This window comes from Chiloscyllium punctatum, chromosome 2 (assembly GCF_047496795.1).
Source record: "Chiloscyllium punctatum isolate Juve2018m chromosome 2, sChiPun1.3, whole genome shotgun sequence".
NCBI lineage: Eukaryota > Metazoa > Chordata > Chondrichthyes > Orectolobiformes > Hemiscylliidae > Chiloscyllium > Chiloscyllium punctatum.
In genome coordinates this window covers 84,007,783-84,024,066 of record NC_092740.1, presented here as the reverse complement: position 1 = coordinate 84,024,066, position 16,284 = coordinate 84,007,783, and positions in this window count along the sequence as shown.

Here is a 16,284-nt window from a genome sequence, read left to right as displayed (position 1 = left end):
GACTGGCTCTAAAGCAATGAGGGGTACGTCGGCTTCCAAGAGATCAATTGTGCTGGGGGATTCTGTAGTCAGAGGTACAGACAGACGTTTCTGTGGCCAGCAGAGAAAAAGCAGAATGGTATGTTGTTTCCCTGGTGCCAGGATCAAGGATGTCTCAGAGAGGGGCCAGCAGGAGGTCATTGTCCACATTGGAGCCAACGACATTAGAAGGGAAACGAGTGAGATTCTGAAGGGAGATTACAGAGAGTAAGGCAGAAATTTAAAAAGGAGGTCCTCAAGGGTAGTAATATCTTGCTACGAACTAGTGAGGGCAGGAATAGGAGGATAGAGCAGATGAATGCATGGCTGAGGAGCTGGTGTATGAGAGAAGGATTCACATTTTTGGATCGTTGGAATCTCTTCTGGGGTAGAAGTGACCTGTACCAGAAGGACGGATTGCACCTAAATTGGAAGGGGACTAATATACTGGCAGGGAAATTTGCTAGAACTGCTCAGGAGGATTTAAACTAGTAAGGTGGGGGGGTGGGACCCAGGGAGATAGTGAGGAAATAAGTCGATCTGAGATGGGTACAGCTGAGAACAGAAGTGAATCAAACAGTCAGGGCAGGCAGGGTCAAGGTAGGACTAATAAATTAAACTGCATTTAATTCAATGCAATGGACCTAACAGGGAAGGCAGATGAACTCAGGGCATGGTTAGGAACATGAGATTGGGATATCATAGCAATTACGGAAACATGGCTCAGGGATGGGCAGGACTGGCAGCTTAATGTTCCAGGATACAAATGCTACTGGAAGGATTGAAAGGGAGGCAAGAGAGGAGGGGCAGTGGCATTTTTGATATGGGATAGCATTACAGCTGTGCTGAAGGAAGATATTCCCGGAAAAACATCCAGGGAAGTTATTTGGGTGGAATTGAGAAATAAGAAAGGGATGATCATTGGGATTGTATTATAGACCCCCCTAATAGTCAGAGGGAAATTGAGAATCAAATTTGTAAGGAGATCTCAGCTATCTGTAAGAATAATAGGGTAGTTATGGTAGGGGATTTTAACTTTCCAAACATGGATGGGTACTGCCATAGTGTTAAAGGTTTAGATGGAGAGGAATTTCTTAAGTACATATAAGACAATTTTCTGATTCAGTATTTGGATGTACCTACTAGAGAAGGTGCAAAACTTGACCTACTCTTGGGAAATAAGGCAGGGCAGGTGACTGAGGTGTCAATGGGGGAGCACTCTGGGGCCAGCGACCATAATTCTATTCGTTTTAAAATAGTGATGGAAAAGGATAGACCAGATCTAAGAGTTGAAGTCCTAAATTGGAGAAAGGCCAATTTTGATGGTATTAGGCAAGAACTTTCGGAAACTGATTGGAGGCAGATGTTCGCAGGTAAAGGGACGCCTGGAAAATGGGAAGCCTTCAGAAATGAGATAACAAGAATCCAGAGAAAGTATATTCCTGTCAGGGTGAAAGGGAAGACTGGTAGGTATAGGGAATGCTGGATGACTAAAGAAATTGAGGGTTTGGTTAAGAAAAAGAAGGAAGCATATGTCAGGTATAGACAGGATAGATCGAGTGAATCCTTAGGAGAGTATAAAGTAGGAGTATACTTAAGAGGGAAATCAGGAGGGCAAAATGGGGACATGAGATAGCTTTGGCAATTAAGGAGAATCCAAAGGGTTTTTACAAATACATTAAGGACAAAAGGGTAACTAGAGATAGAATAGGGCCCCTCAGAGATCAGCAAGACATCCTTTGTGTGGAGCCACGGAAAATTGGGGAGATACTAAATGAATATTTTGCATCAATATTTACTGTGGAAAAGGATATTGAAGATATAAAATGTAGGGAAATAAATGGTGACATCTTGCAAAATGTCCAGATTACAGAGGAGGAAGTGCTGGATGTCTTGAAATGGTTAGAAGTGGATAAATCCCCAGGACCTGATCAGGTATACCCGAGAACTCTGTGGGAAGCTAGAGAAGTGATTGCTGGGCCTCTTGCTGAGATATTTGTATCATCGATAGTCACAGGTGAGGTGCCGGAAGACTGGAGGTTGGCAAACATGGTGTCACTGTTTAAGAAGGAAGGTAAAGAAAAGCCAGGGAACTATAGACCGATGAGCCTGACCTCAGTGGTGGGCAAGTTGTTGGAGGGAATCCTGAGGGACAGGATGTACGTGTATTTGGAAAGGCAAGAACTAATTCAGGATAGTCAACATGGCTTTGTGCATGTGAAATCATGTCTCACAAACTTGATTGAGTTTCTTGAAGAAGTAACAAAGAAGATTGATGAGGGCAGAGCAGTAGATGTGACCTATATGGACTTCAGTAAGACGTTCGACAAGGTTCCCCATGGGAGACTGATTAGCAAGGTTAGAGCTCATGGAATACAGGGAGAACTAGCCATTTGGATACAGAACTGGCTCAAAGGTAGAAGACAGAGGGTGGTGGTGGAGGGTTGTTTTTCAGACTGGAGGCCTGTGACCAGTGGAGTGCCACAAGGGTTAGTGCAAGGTCCTCCACTTTTTGTCATTTCTATAAATGATTTGGATGCAAGCATAAGAGGTACAGTTAGTATGTTTTCAGATGACACCAAAACTGGAGGTGTAGTGGACAGCGAAGAGGGTTACCTCAGATTACAACAAGATCTGGACCAGATGGGCCAGTGGGCTGAGAAGTGGCAGATGGAGTTTAATTCAGATAAACGCGAGGTGCTGCATTTTGGGAAAGCAAATCTTAGCAGGACTTATACACTTAATGGTAAGGACCAAGGGAAAGTTGCTGAACAAAGAGACCTTGGAGTGCACATTCATAGCTCCTTGAAAGTGGAGTCGCAGGTAGATAGGATAGTGAAGAAGGCATTTGGTATGCTTTCCTTTATTGGTCAGAGTATTGAGTACAGGAGTTGGGAGGTCATGTTGCGGCTGTACAGGGCATTGGTTAGGCCACTGTTGGAATATTGCATGCAATTCTGGTCTCCTTCCTATCGGAAAGATGTTGTGAAACTTGAAAGGGTTCAGAAAAGATTTACAAAGATGTTGCCAGGGTTGGAGGATCTGAGCTACAGGGAGAGGCTGAACAGGCTGGGGCTGTTTTCCCTGGAGCATCGGAGGCTGAGGGGTCACCTTATAGAGCTTTACAAAATTATGAGGGGCATGGATAGGATAAATAGACAAAGTCTTTTCCCTGGGGTTGGGAAGTCCAGAACGAGAGGGCATAGGTTTAGGGTGAGAGGGGAAAGATATAGAAGAGACCTAAGGGGCAACCTTTTCACGCAGAGGGTGGTACGTGTACAGAATGAGCTGCCAGAGGATGTGGTGGAGGCTGGTACAATTGCAACATTTAAGAGGCATTTGGATGGGTATATGAATAGGAAGGATTTGGAGGGATATGGGCCGTGTGCTGGCAAATGGAACTAGATTGGGTTGGGATATCTGGTCGGCATGGACGGATTGGACCGAAGGATCTGTTTCTATGTTGTACATCTCTATGACTCTAAAACATTCTGGCAATAGTACTGAAAATGTGTGCTCCAGAAGTTGCTGTTCCCTAGCCAAGCTCTTCCAGTACAGTTTCAATACTGGCATCCACCCACAATGTTGAAAATTGTCCAGGTATGTCCTGCATATAAAAAGCAGTGCAAATCCAATCTGGCCAATTCCTTCCCCATCAATCTATTCCAGATCTTCAGTAAAGTGATGGAAAGTGTCAACAACAGGGCGATCAAACAATTCAGCTCCTGACCTCATACAGGCTTTGTTCAAACATGGAGAAAAGAGCTGAATTCCAGTGGTGAAGTCAGACTAACAGCCGTTGACACCAAAGCCTCATTTGACATAGTGTGGCATGAAGGAAAGATAGGGAAACTAGGATTAATGGGTATCGGGGAGGCAAAATCTCCACTGGTTGGAGCTATACCTGATACATATGAAGATGGTTGTGGTTATTGGACGTCAGTCATTTCAGCTCCAGGACAACTTTGCAGGAGTTCCTCACGGCAGTGACCCAGGCCCAAACATCATTAGTTGCTTCATCAATGACCTTCCATCCATCACAAAGGCAGAAGTGGGGATGTTTGCCGAAGATTGTAAAATGTTCAGTGCCCGTTCGCAACTCTTCTGATCCTGAAGCAGTCCATGTTCAAATGCAACAAGATCTGCACAATATCTAGGCTTGTGCCGAAAAGTGACAAGTAGCATTCAAACCACACAATGCAAAGCAATGGCCATTTTCAAAAACAGACAATGTAACCACTTACCTTAACAATCATTGGCGATACCATCACTGAATTCCCCCACTATTAACATCCTGGCGGGGTTACCATTGACTGGAAACTCAACTGGACTCACCTGGAAGAGTACAGCTCTGACAACACTCAAAACACATGACATAATCAGGACAAAGCAGCCCACTTGATTGGCATAACATCCATAAACATCCATTCCCTCCATCACCGACAGTCAGTAGCAGCAGTGAGTAATATCTACAAGATGGACTGCAGAAACACACCAAAGATTCTTAGACAGCGCCTTCCAAAGCATGACCACTTCCATATGGAAGGATGAGGACAACAGATACATTAAACACCACCATCTGCAAATTCCCCACTAAGTCATTCATTATCCTGACTTGGAAATATACCATCATTCCTTCACTATCACTGAATCAAAATCCCACACTTGCCTCCTTAAGGACACTCTGGGTCAACCTACAGCACATGGACTGCAGCAGCTCAAGATGGTAGCTTGCCACCACCTACTCAAGGGCAACTAGGGACAGGCAATAGTTTCTGGCCAGCCACATTGCACAAATGAATTTTAAAAATCTTAACTGTGATATTTGATTTAAAAAAGAGTGCATACATTAATAAGGGGCTTAGAATGTGAAAGGTCCTATTTAATTGTGAGACTATGTCTTTAAAATGTATGAAATGCAAATAAAATATGAAAGGATCATGGTGTTACTTAAAATGAAATTCAAGTAAGTGGTTAGCACTGCTGCCTCAAAGTACCAGGGACTAGGGTTCAATTCTATCCTTGGGCAACTGTCTACATGGAGTTTGCACATTCTCCTGTGTCTGCGTGGGTTTCCTCCAGGTGCTCCTTTTTCCTCCCACAGTTCAAAGATGTGCAGGTAAGGTGAATTGGCCATGCTAAATTGCCCATAGCATCCAGGGATATGCAGGCTAGGTGGATTAGCCATGGGAAGTGCAGGGTTACAGGGATAAGATTGATTGTATCTGGGTGGGATGCTCTTCAGATTATCGATGTGGATTTGATGGGTCAAGTCATCTGCTTACATACTGTAGGGATTCTATGATATTTCGCATTACCATCAACATAGACATCTATATTTAGGTTCTGAAGTAGACCTTGCCTGCGTGAGTAAGACCTGAGCAACACTGAGACTCGAACTGATAAGCAGCATTTACCGTGATAGGTAGTGATGATTTTCAAGGGATTAAACTATGTAACATTCACATTAAAGGCATGAGACGATTGGCATAGTCAGGCACAATTTGAAGTTAATCAGTAAACTATCGATATTCAGAATTCAGAGGAAACTCAATAATTGACATGGAGGTACCATCCAGTCACTTCTCTGCTGGTGATTTATGATGCAATATTTTCCATCTTGTATATTTATCTCTTTAAGGAGAAGGTTGCAAAACACTTCCATAAAGACAAGACAAAAAACAGGAGTAATATTTGATGTGTTTTCCCTGTACAATTATTATAGAGAACATAGTTTATGTGTTTGCAATAAGTCGGAACTCACATTAACAGCTTACCTACAATGATCAGTTGCTCTTATCCAATCCTTAAATAACACATTGGTTGGGAAAATTATGAAATGATGACTGAGTTGCCTATATAACTATGATCCATGATATATCATTGCTAGTGTTCATTAAGCCAGCCAGTCACAAAATTCCCATCTGTTATATCTGACTTTAAACACAAACGTGATAGTACTTAATTTGACCTTTTGACATGACGTGAGGCATTTTCAATTAAGACTCGGTCCACTGATACATTATCCTGCCAAGGTACGTTCACATCCTATTTCATACCTGACCAAAAGCTCAAATTGATTGTCAGAACTATGAACCCCACCCCTACAGCCTGATCCCTTAATATCCATTTTGCACTGATGAGAAAAGACATTACCATCTGCTGTATTAAAGGGTATTCTGATGACACAATATTGGAAGGCAGCCAAGTTGACAGTAGCTTAGGAGTGGACCAGGCATAACTTTATTAACTGCCATAAAAAGACTTCATTTTCCAAGCTTCCCTGGCTCTTACAGACTTAGTAATGATGTTCTCTATGGATTGCACCCATATTGGAATGTAACCTTTTAATGTGAATTGAACATGGACCTCAATTTGCATTTTGCAGTGCAATGCCTATAAAATAATGATTATTGCTCTCACTTTATTAGGCAAATGCACTTAACTGTCTGATCCTTTCATCTTTTCTTTCAGATTGTTAGTTTAAAAATAATCATCTGTTGAAATGCTTTGGTTGATTCCATGCAAACTAATTTAAAGTAATACAATTCAGCTCATCTCGCCCATAGCACAACTTCCTACATATATTAACATCTCTTCCCCATCACAGTTTTGAAGTTACATTCATTGATTGGTTTGAATTGAATGGCAATTTAGAACTGAGGAAACATGAAAGGAAATCAAAGCAATGTTGTTAAAATCCAAAATTGCGAAGTGATGAAATACGCAGGGCAAATGAAGACCAAATGTGAAGGAGTAAACATTAAAGCTACATGGGCTCTTGTGATGCAATGGTGGAACAAGAGGTGGACCAGAAGTTTGTAAGAGCATCTTTGAACATATTGATTAGAAAATACCTAGACATAAGAATTCACCAATTAGACATTTGCCCACCAGTTTCAAAATTCCAATTCAAATAGTTAAATATTTAAAATTTATTAAGTAAGTGCTTATTTCATAACAGTTTGATTAAATTTGCTCTGAAATATTTATTAGTAATTTGTGCTGCCGTTATGTTTCTACATCAAGACTTTGACTTGATTTTGATTCTCCAGATTATTTGGAAAATTACAGGCACTTTGGTACATTCTGTGCAGGTGTAGCAAATAGAATATCCCAAAATTCAGCAATAGATGTCTGAAAGATATGGAGGGAACTTTGCCATTTGAAGATTAACTTAAAAAATGTCCACAAGAATTCAAAATGAACTCATGCTTTAATTCTCAAAACTTTATTTCAAACAAGTTTTGTTATTTTAAAATCCTATTAAATGTTCCATTACATTATGTTACAGTAGTGCAGCACTAAAAGAAACCATTCATTTCCTTCTGACTGTTCCAGCTTCAAGATCAGCAACTGGTGTTTTTACTGAAAGTTGACTACCCACAGGCCTATCATAGCAATCTAATATTGCACTCATCTTGCTAGAGTGAAGAAAACTAATTGAATGTTTTCCTGCATTGATCCCACTCCTCCTAGCCGCAAGTTATTTGCTCATGTACTCAGCCACCTTGAGGGTTTAATGTATTCCTGAAAATGGGGCAAAAGTGTGCCTAAAGGTATTTACAGACCCCTCAGCAAGATTCAGTGGTATTGTGGTGCTGAAGATTGTCAACACTGATACTTTCAGTTTCTTATTTCGGTTAGATACTTGCACTGGATGTAGAAGACAGTAGTGCCTTCCTTATATTTCTATTGCCCTTAGTTGCAAGAGTATAGAGCTCATAATGCTCACAGAACAGGACAGATTGGAGGAGAAGTTTTCAGGTCACAGAAGAGGAAGAGGGAGTCACTGAGATGGCCAGTTAGGCTGAGCAAAGCAAATGGGAAAGGTAAAGTTAACTTTCACGATGGAGATGGTGAATGAAATATGTAGATAAAGTGGGTGAGGTGCACTCCATCCCATCTGATTGTTTGCCAATGGCTAAGTCAAACTGTAAGGTCTCTGTATGGCAAAGCTTCAACTCTCCTAGGCTAATTTTTATAACCTCTTTTTGTGTCGAGGTACAAATATTGAAGGGAAGAAAAGATTGCTGTATTATCGCAAGGCAAGCATTGCCAGCAAAGTACAAAACAAAACAAGTATCATCAGATGCTCACTGTCAACCAGCTCAAATGCAGTCACATTAGCAAGTCCACACATGCAAGACTTTAAAAAATTACTGTAACATTCAATTGTTGTTGTTCAATTGAAAAGATTGAATCTCTATGCAATAAAGTGCTTTATAACTACAAGGTAAACAACTTCTGACTTCACTGGTACCATAGCACCTGTGTATTATAAAGTGATTATATTACAAAAGTAATCCATTGCCTGACAAGTACTTTGGAGCATCCTGTGGTCATAAAAAATGTTGTGTAAATGGATATCATTTATTTTCTTGCTTTGCCTTATTCATTGTGCATATTTCTAATTTTATTAAATCAGTATAATGAGGTAGTACAGAATTGTGCATTCTGTTTCTGTGTCACTATGTGAGAACATGATGTCAGTCTGAGTTCTTCAAAGGATTGTATTTCTTCAAGTTAGACTATTGAGGCAGTGGCAAAACTGACCGCTTGATTCTATTTCATTTTCATGCATTATTCCATCGGATTCTGGTTGGGATAACAGAGGGAAGTAGAGGCTGACACTTAAGAACTTTCGGTGACAGTAGTTCTAATTGCTAACTTTATACTTCTCCATGTGTCTTACTGTTGGAAAGCATGTCATCATGATTGCAAATTGATCCACCTACACATAGATTAATAGTGATTTTGCAGTCTTGGAATCCTTCCTTATGCATAACTATAACTGGCCATGAATGTATCTTAAAACAAATCTCATTGCATTTATATTAGCAGTGATAGCTTTCATCACAAACATTCCTACTTTGTCCAGCATCTGCAAAACAGAAATTCTCACTGCACATACCAATGATACCACTATGTGTCCAGTAACACTTTTGGTTTTTAAGCAATACTTGGGGCTGGGTTTTCCCTGCAGATTTCTGAGCCTCGCTGTCAAGCTCCAATGAAACCAATAGGCCCACACTCTGAGGAGTTCAGTCACTCAATTTTGACATTACCCAAATGGTCCAATTAAGAGGCATGGTTTGGGCATGTCATCAAATTAAAGACTGCAAATGGGCTCTGAAAATTGGAAGGCCAAATATGAAACCATTCAGTTTGAAATAGTGGGACATATACATTAGGGACGGCATGGGTACTCAATGGTTAGCACTGCTGCCTCACAGTGCCAGGGACCCGGGTTCGATTCCAGCCTTGGGCGACTGTCTGCGTGGAGTTTGCACATTCTCCCTGTGTCTGCATGGGTTTCCTCCCACAATCCTCCAAAAGATGTGCAGGTCAGGTGAATTGCCATGCTAAATTGCCCATACTGAAAGGTAGGGGAATGGGTCTGGGTGGGTTACTCTTCAGAGGGTCAGCGTGGACTTGTTGGGCCGAAGGGCCTGTTTCCGCATTATAGGGAATATAATTTAATTAGAAGGAAGGCGACACTACAAGAGGAAGGCACCCTTTCTCTGATACTACAAATGAAAATAAAAATGGATACAATAACGTGTACACTTTATGGAGGGGAATACACTCAGCTGACAGGAGTAACACAATTACTATTGAGAATCTGAGCTCCACTTAGTTTTTAGTTTTTGGCCTATAATTCTAGGCTACAGAAATACTGGAATTGGCTTCAGATGATTTTAATAACAGCTTTTTCAAAAAATAATAATTCTTTCAGTCAGGCAGTGAGGACATCTGTTTCTATTGGGGTTTAATCAGAGGACCCATTGCAATGCCCAGTTGGCAGCTCCACCACTGCTAAAGCAGTTAAGTGAGTGCCGCAAAATAGATATGTTCTTTGACATCTTCTACTAATGTCAAGTAGTTGAAATGCAGAGCAGGTGGAGCGATCGGGGAGAGGGGCAACCCATCATGTTCCTCGTTTTGGCTACAGCCTTTGGTCTAATCACAGCCTGTATTTGTGCTCCAGTTCCCTTGGTATACCAGGAGGAGGCTACTCAGGCTTCCAGCACAACACATGATCATAGGAGCATAGGAATTAGAAATGGGAGTGGGCAAATCAGCCTTTTGAGCCTGCTCCGCCATTTCACATTATCATGATCTTATCTTGGTCTCAACTGCACCTTCCTGCCTGCTCTCTTAATCACACTTCTCATCAGGAACACATCTATTTCTTTCTTGAATCTGTAGTTTGATTTTGCCTCCGTTGCACTCTGATGCAGTAAGTTCCACAGATTCACAACCCTCTGAGGGAAGTAGTTTCTCTTCAACTCAGTTCTTCACTTTACTCCTTCTCACTCTATAGCTATGATGTCTTGTTCTGGACATCCCACAAGGGGAACATCTGATCAACATCCATTTTATCAAACCCCTTTAGCATTTTATGTATCTCAACTATATCTCCCCTCATTCTTCTGAACACCAGCACATACAAATCCAAACTATTCAACCATTCAACATACAACAGCCCTTTCGTCCCTGGAATCAGCCTACTGAACCTCCTATGAACTGCCTCCAGATCACCACATTCTTCCTCAAGTAAGGAAGTCAAAACTGGACATAATATTCCAGGTGTATTCGCACCAGTGCCATATATAATTGTAATAATACTTTTTAAACTTTCATAATCCAGTCCTTTTGCCAAAACTGCCAGGACTCCATTTGTCTTTGTTATTATATGCTGCACCTGCATACCCACTTTCTTTCTATGATTCATGCACAGACACTCAGATTCTTCTGCACTGGCACTCTTTGGATCTGCTTTCCACTTAAAAAATAACTTACCACTTTATTTTTTTCTAGCCACAATGGACAACCTCACACTTACCCACATTAAGCTGCTTCCGCCAGGCTCTAGCCCATTCTCCTAGCCTATCAATACCCATCTATAAACTCTTAACCCTCTCATCATTACCTGCTTTCCCACCTATTTTAGTATTTGTGATGTTACACTATGCCCCTGCTTGCAGATCATTTACATAGATTATAAATAGTTGACATCCAATAACTGAACCCTGAGGCACGTCACTATTTACAGTTTGCAATCCAGAGAAGAACCCATTTATCCTGACCTTCTACTGTCTGTCAGCCAAACCTCTATCTAAGACAATGCCCTACTCTTAACCCTCTGTGCTGCAACCTTTTAAATCAGTCTTTTATGCAGCATCTAGTCAACTACCTTCTGGAAGTCTAGACATAACATATCCACCAGATCCCCATTATCACCTCACTGGTTACATTCTCAAAAAACTCCAGCAAGTTTGTCAAACATGACTTGTCCTTCATAAAACTGTGCTGACTCTAGTGAATTTTGCTTAATGCAAAGCCATCCTAAGGCAGAAAGATCCCATTATTATTTATAGAAAATGCTGGCTATTCAGTATTTCAATATTAATATGACCAGAGCAGGATTCTGTACAGGAGCCTGCTTCAAACGGACAGTTGAAACTTAGTCATTTGGTATTCTTCATTGTGTCTGACCAATCCGATAGTTTTGCATGCTGTATGAAGATAGCGATTGGACATTATTCAAATTCTACATGAGTAGATTTATTTCATGTACTTTTGAGATGCAAAGCTCACTGCAATGTGAATTTGAAAGAATATCCCTATGAATGGATAAACAGTTTTAATTTTTTAAGTGTTTTACATAGCCATGACATGAATATTATTCATTTATGTACAATATGAATAAGCATGCTGATATAAACTATTAAAATACCAGAACAAAGGACGACTTAGGAGCCTTCATTTCTACATTAAACCTGCAATTTCTGTTACCTACTTTAAATTCAGGAATGGTGTTAATCCCATTCTTAATCAAAGCACTTTCACTAACCCTTTTTGATGTTGGGATTCTCAAAATACACAAAGCATATTTTAAGCTGCTTCTAGAATGTGAACAGAAACACTTGCACCCTCAGTTAGATCTTCTATACAATGGATCAAGGTTTTACCCTAAATTCTGCACCATCCCACCCCCTACTCCTAACTATGTCATCATCTTCCAGAATGAAGTACAAATTAGACTTGCTGCATTTTTGTGATTGTTCTAATAATAATAATAATGAACACCATACAACTCAAATATTCACAGATAACATACCTAATGGAGTTCCTCCTAAATAAATAGGATGCAATTGTTTGCAGACTCACAGGGTGTTTTTTTTTTAAATTCAATCTTTCACCAGACATAGATGTTGCTGGCTAGACTGGCATTTATCACACATATCCAATTGACCCTTAGAAAGGGACAGAATCACTGTAAATAGCAGGTGGGGTGGGGGTGGGGGTTCGGGGATGGGGGCAAGAGGTTTGGGTTAGGTATACACTTGACTGTACTAGTCAGGAAGTTGTTCCTGAGTTTTGACCCAGCAAAAGTGAATGAATAGCAATATAGTTCCAAATCAGACTAGTCTATGAACCTGGAGGAGAACTTGCAGGTCATAATATTTCCAGATATTTACTGCTCTTGTTTCTCTAGGTAATAAAAGTATCAAGATTGACAATTGCTGTCAAAGAGGCCTTGGTGAATTATTGCAGTGCAAGGAAAGTGAGGATTGCAGACGCTGGAGATCAGAGTTGAAGAGTGTGGTGCTGGAAAAGCACAGCCGGTCAGGCAGCATCTGAGGAGCAGGAGAGTCGACATATCAGGCATAAGCTGTACATCAGGAATGAGGCTTCTGGCAACCTGGCACCAGCCTCATTCCTGATGAAGGGCTTATGCACGAATCATTGACTCTCCTGTTCCTCACATGCTGCCTGACTGGCTGTGCTTTTCCAGCACCACACTCTTCGCATTATTACAATGTGGCTAGATGGCATGCAGCCTGTTATTCTGCTCAGTGGTGGAGACAGTGAATGATTGGAGTGAATGATTGAAGTGATAGATAGGTTGCGAAACAAATGAGCTGCTCTTTGTTCAATGATGTCAACTGTTCACCACAGAACTTCCAGCTTCTAACCACAGTATTTATATAGCTAGCTCAGTTTCTGGTCAGTGGCACTCGACAGGATATTGATGTCTACCACCTATTCCCTGCTTTGACCATGTGTGTGAATTTTGCCTTTAATAATTAGAACATTTTAAGATATGTAGATTTAAACTTAGGAAACTGTTTCCTTCAATATATCACTTCAATATATCAATAGTATTTGGAAAGTAAATTCCATAATTGTGCTACTTTCATTGTTGAATATTTTATATTCTTGTTAACATTTCTGTCAGCGCAGAACATCTTCTTGAAGAAAGCATTTCCATCATGTCTTGTGCTCATTACTTCTTGTATATTTATGTCCTCACTTTCTGTTTTCTTTAAATCAGTCAGCTTCTTCTATAATACCAACTGGATACACAAAGGGAGTGGAAACCTGGCAACAACACATTCTCACAAAATTTGCCTTGTTCCCCTCCCAACCAGCTTTTCTAACCTGGTTCTTTCTTTAATCAACCAAACAAGCATTAACTAAGTCGAGAGCAACTTCGACGTAGTCTGTGCAATTCAAGGAACAATACGTTCCCCATACAAGTCAAACATGTAAATGAGGACACTGTTAATTGGGAACGATTCACCACAGGTTAAGGTCAGCAATTGTTGATTTTTGCATGAAACTGAGTAACAAAGGTATTTGATTTGATATCATGAAATAAAATATGTAAATTTGGCATACATCAGGACATTATTTTAGAAAATGTCAATCATACCTAGTTTAGCATCAGGGATAGAAAATATTTTCCTAGTCTGCTTACCAACACTGGAACCATAAACCAACATGACTTCCCCTGAAAAAGAAATGTTGACTCGTAGACTTGTTCTAAGAACATGGAGGGTACACAATATAAGTTTGGTCTTCGCACTTATTGGATTAAGCAGTGGCATTGGAAGGAATAATCAGTTTGCTTCATGCCATGAAACATCACAAAGTTAATCTATTGTATTACATTGGAGGTTATTTAGACACTAAAAGATTAATTCAACCATATTGTTGTTTGACAACCGACAGTAATAAAATTTTATCAGTGATTCGTGTTGTGGTAAAACAAGTTTTGAAATATTTGACTAGGTAGTGTTACCAAGGATGTGCCCTTTATATCACAACATTTACCAAATGCATATGTTTAAATCACACAGAATAATTCATTACCACTCTGTTAAATCTACATGGGAATGCATAGAGTAGTATAAACATGCAGCCAGTTTACTGCCTTGGTTGCAATATTTTGTCTTATTGATAACTGAGATGCAATGGCCCAATTTTCCAGTTTTCAGCTAGTCAGAGTTTGGAACCATTCGAAATGTCTCGAACTCTGAGTCAGGAATTACAAGGCCATCCATTGACTCGTCGCATTACTGTCCACTTCAAAGATAATTTGAGAATCATGCTCGGCAAATTGGATTGAGATGGAATCATTAAAAGAGCACAGGAGTATAGAGTCATAGAGTCAGAGAGGTCTACAGCACAAGAAAAGGTGCTTTGGCCTGTCAAATGTGTAGATTGGTTCAGCTCATTAATGTACCGTAAAGAAGGGTGGCTCTTTGAGACAATGCTTATACAAAGCTTAAATACAGTTTGGAAACACTACCTTTGCAAAATAGCCACTTTAGAAGAATTCAAGATTTGCAGATGCAAAAGCTCTTCTTAAAAATAGATGCCATAAAAAGTTACTGGTCAATCAATTGCAGTTATTTCAAAAATACTAAACACTAAGTGGGAAACATTAGTTTATTGAGTCATACATTTTCATGCCTGTCTATTCAGCAAAAGCTTTTTGAAGCATAACTATCACAAGAGGAGATTTGGCAAAATACATTGACATGTGAAGTGCCAAGTTTGCACTGTCTGTGGATAAAAAGCCAGCTTCTGGCTCTGAGATTAGGTCCAAGCCAAGTAGCTGATGTTTGTATCAGATACACACAGCAGGCTTCTCAAACAGGGTTAAAACTGAAAATATGTCCTTGGATCTGCAAGTTTGACTTCATTAACATCGAACTTGAAGAGGTTCTCCAAATTGGACTAATACATTTCACACAATGCAAATGCCAGCAGCTGGAAGAAGAAGCAGCAAATGTTTCCACCAACAGAAACCAGGGAAAAATGTTATTGAAGGATGTTCTGTTTGGTTTAGCTTGTTCTTGTTCTTGAGTCCATTTTCAATCTTTCGGGATGAGCTGGGTGACTGCTGTAGAGTCATGTTTAAAGGCAAAAAGGTCATAACACTTGAATCTTTGAAACCTGGTATGATTCAACAATTTCTTCACAAGTAGGTAGGGTTAGATCAGACAAGGTGGCTTGCAGAATAGTTACAGTTTAAGCTGGATAGCAGCAGTGATGTCAAAATTCATGTAAAGAACTGTAAGGAATGACAAGAGCATATGCCAAATCAAATATCCACTGATACTGCATGGTATACACCATTCTTGGTTCAAGAGGCACAGTCAATCTTTTCCATGTGCATGGAAATGACTGCATTATCATTGTTGACTACTTTACCAAACACCCTATTAAATCATCAATCACGCAATATGTAAAGTGCACCTATCACACACACTGCAAGCTTCATACTTAATTTATTTAATGACCTTGAAGAGAACACAATAGACAACGATCCATTATTTATCAGTAATATATTCCAAGATGTGAGAGATCACTACTTTTTAAGTATTGATCACTACTTTTTTTTCCACATTACCCCAGATTCAATGGTCTAGCTGAACATATGATTTGCATAGATAAAAATCTGATCCTCAAAGGTGGACAGCACAAGCAAGATCCACGCATTTCTCTGTTATATTTGAGAGTAACATCTCTGGAGCTAATTTTTCCATCAGCAATAGAGAACCTGTTTGGCAGACCAGTGTGTTCCAACTTACTAATACATACCCAACTACTGTTTTTGAAATTCAAGAGGAGCTGGTAAAACTAAAAATGATAATCACTGTGCACAAAAGGGTAAAAAGACAAAAGGGTAACTAGGGAGAGAACAGCGTCCCTCAAAGATCAGCAAGGCGGCCTTTGTATGGAGCTGCAAAAGATGCAGGAGACAGTAAATGAGTATTTTGCATCAGTGTTTACTGTGGAAAAGGACGTGGAAAATATAGAATGTAGGGAAATAGATAGTGACTTCTTGAAAAATGTCCATATTACAGAGGAAGTAGTGCCAGATGTCTTGAAACGCACAAAAGTGGATAAATCCCCAGGACCTGGTCAGGTGTACTCTAGAACTCTGTGGGAAGCTAGGGAAGT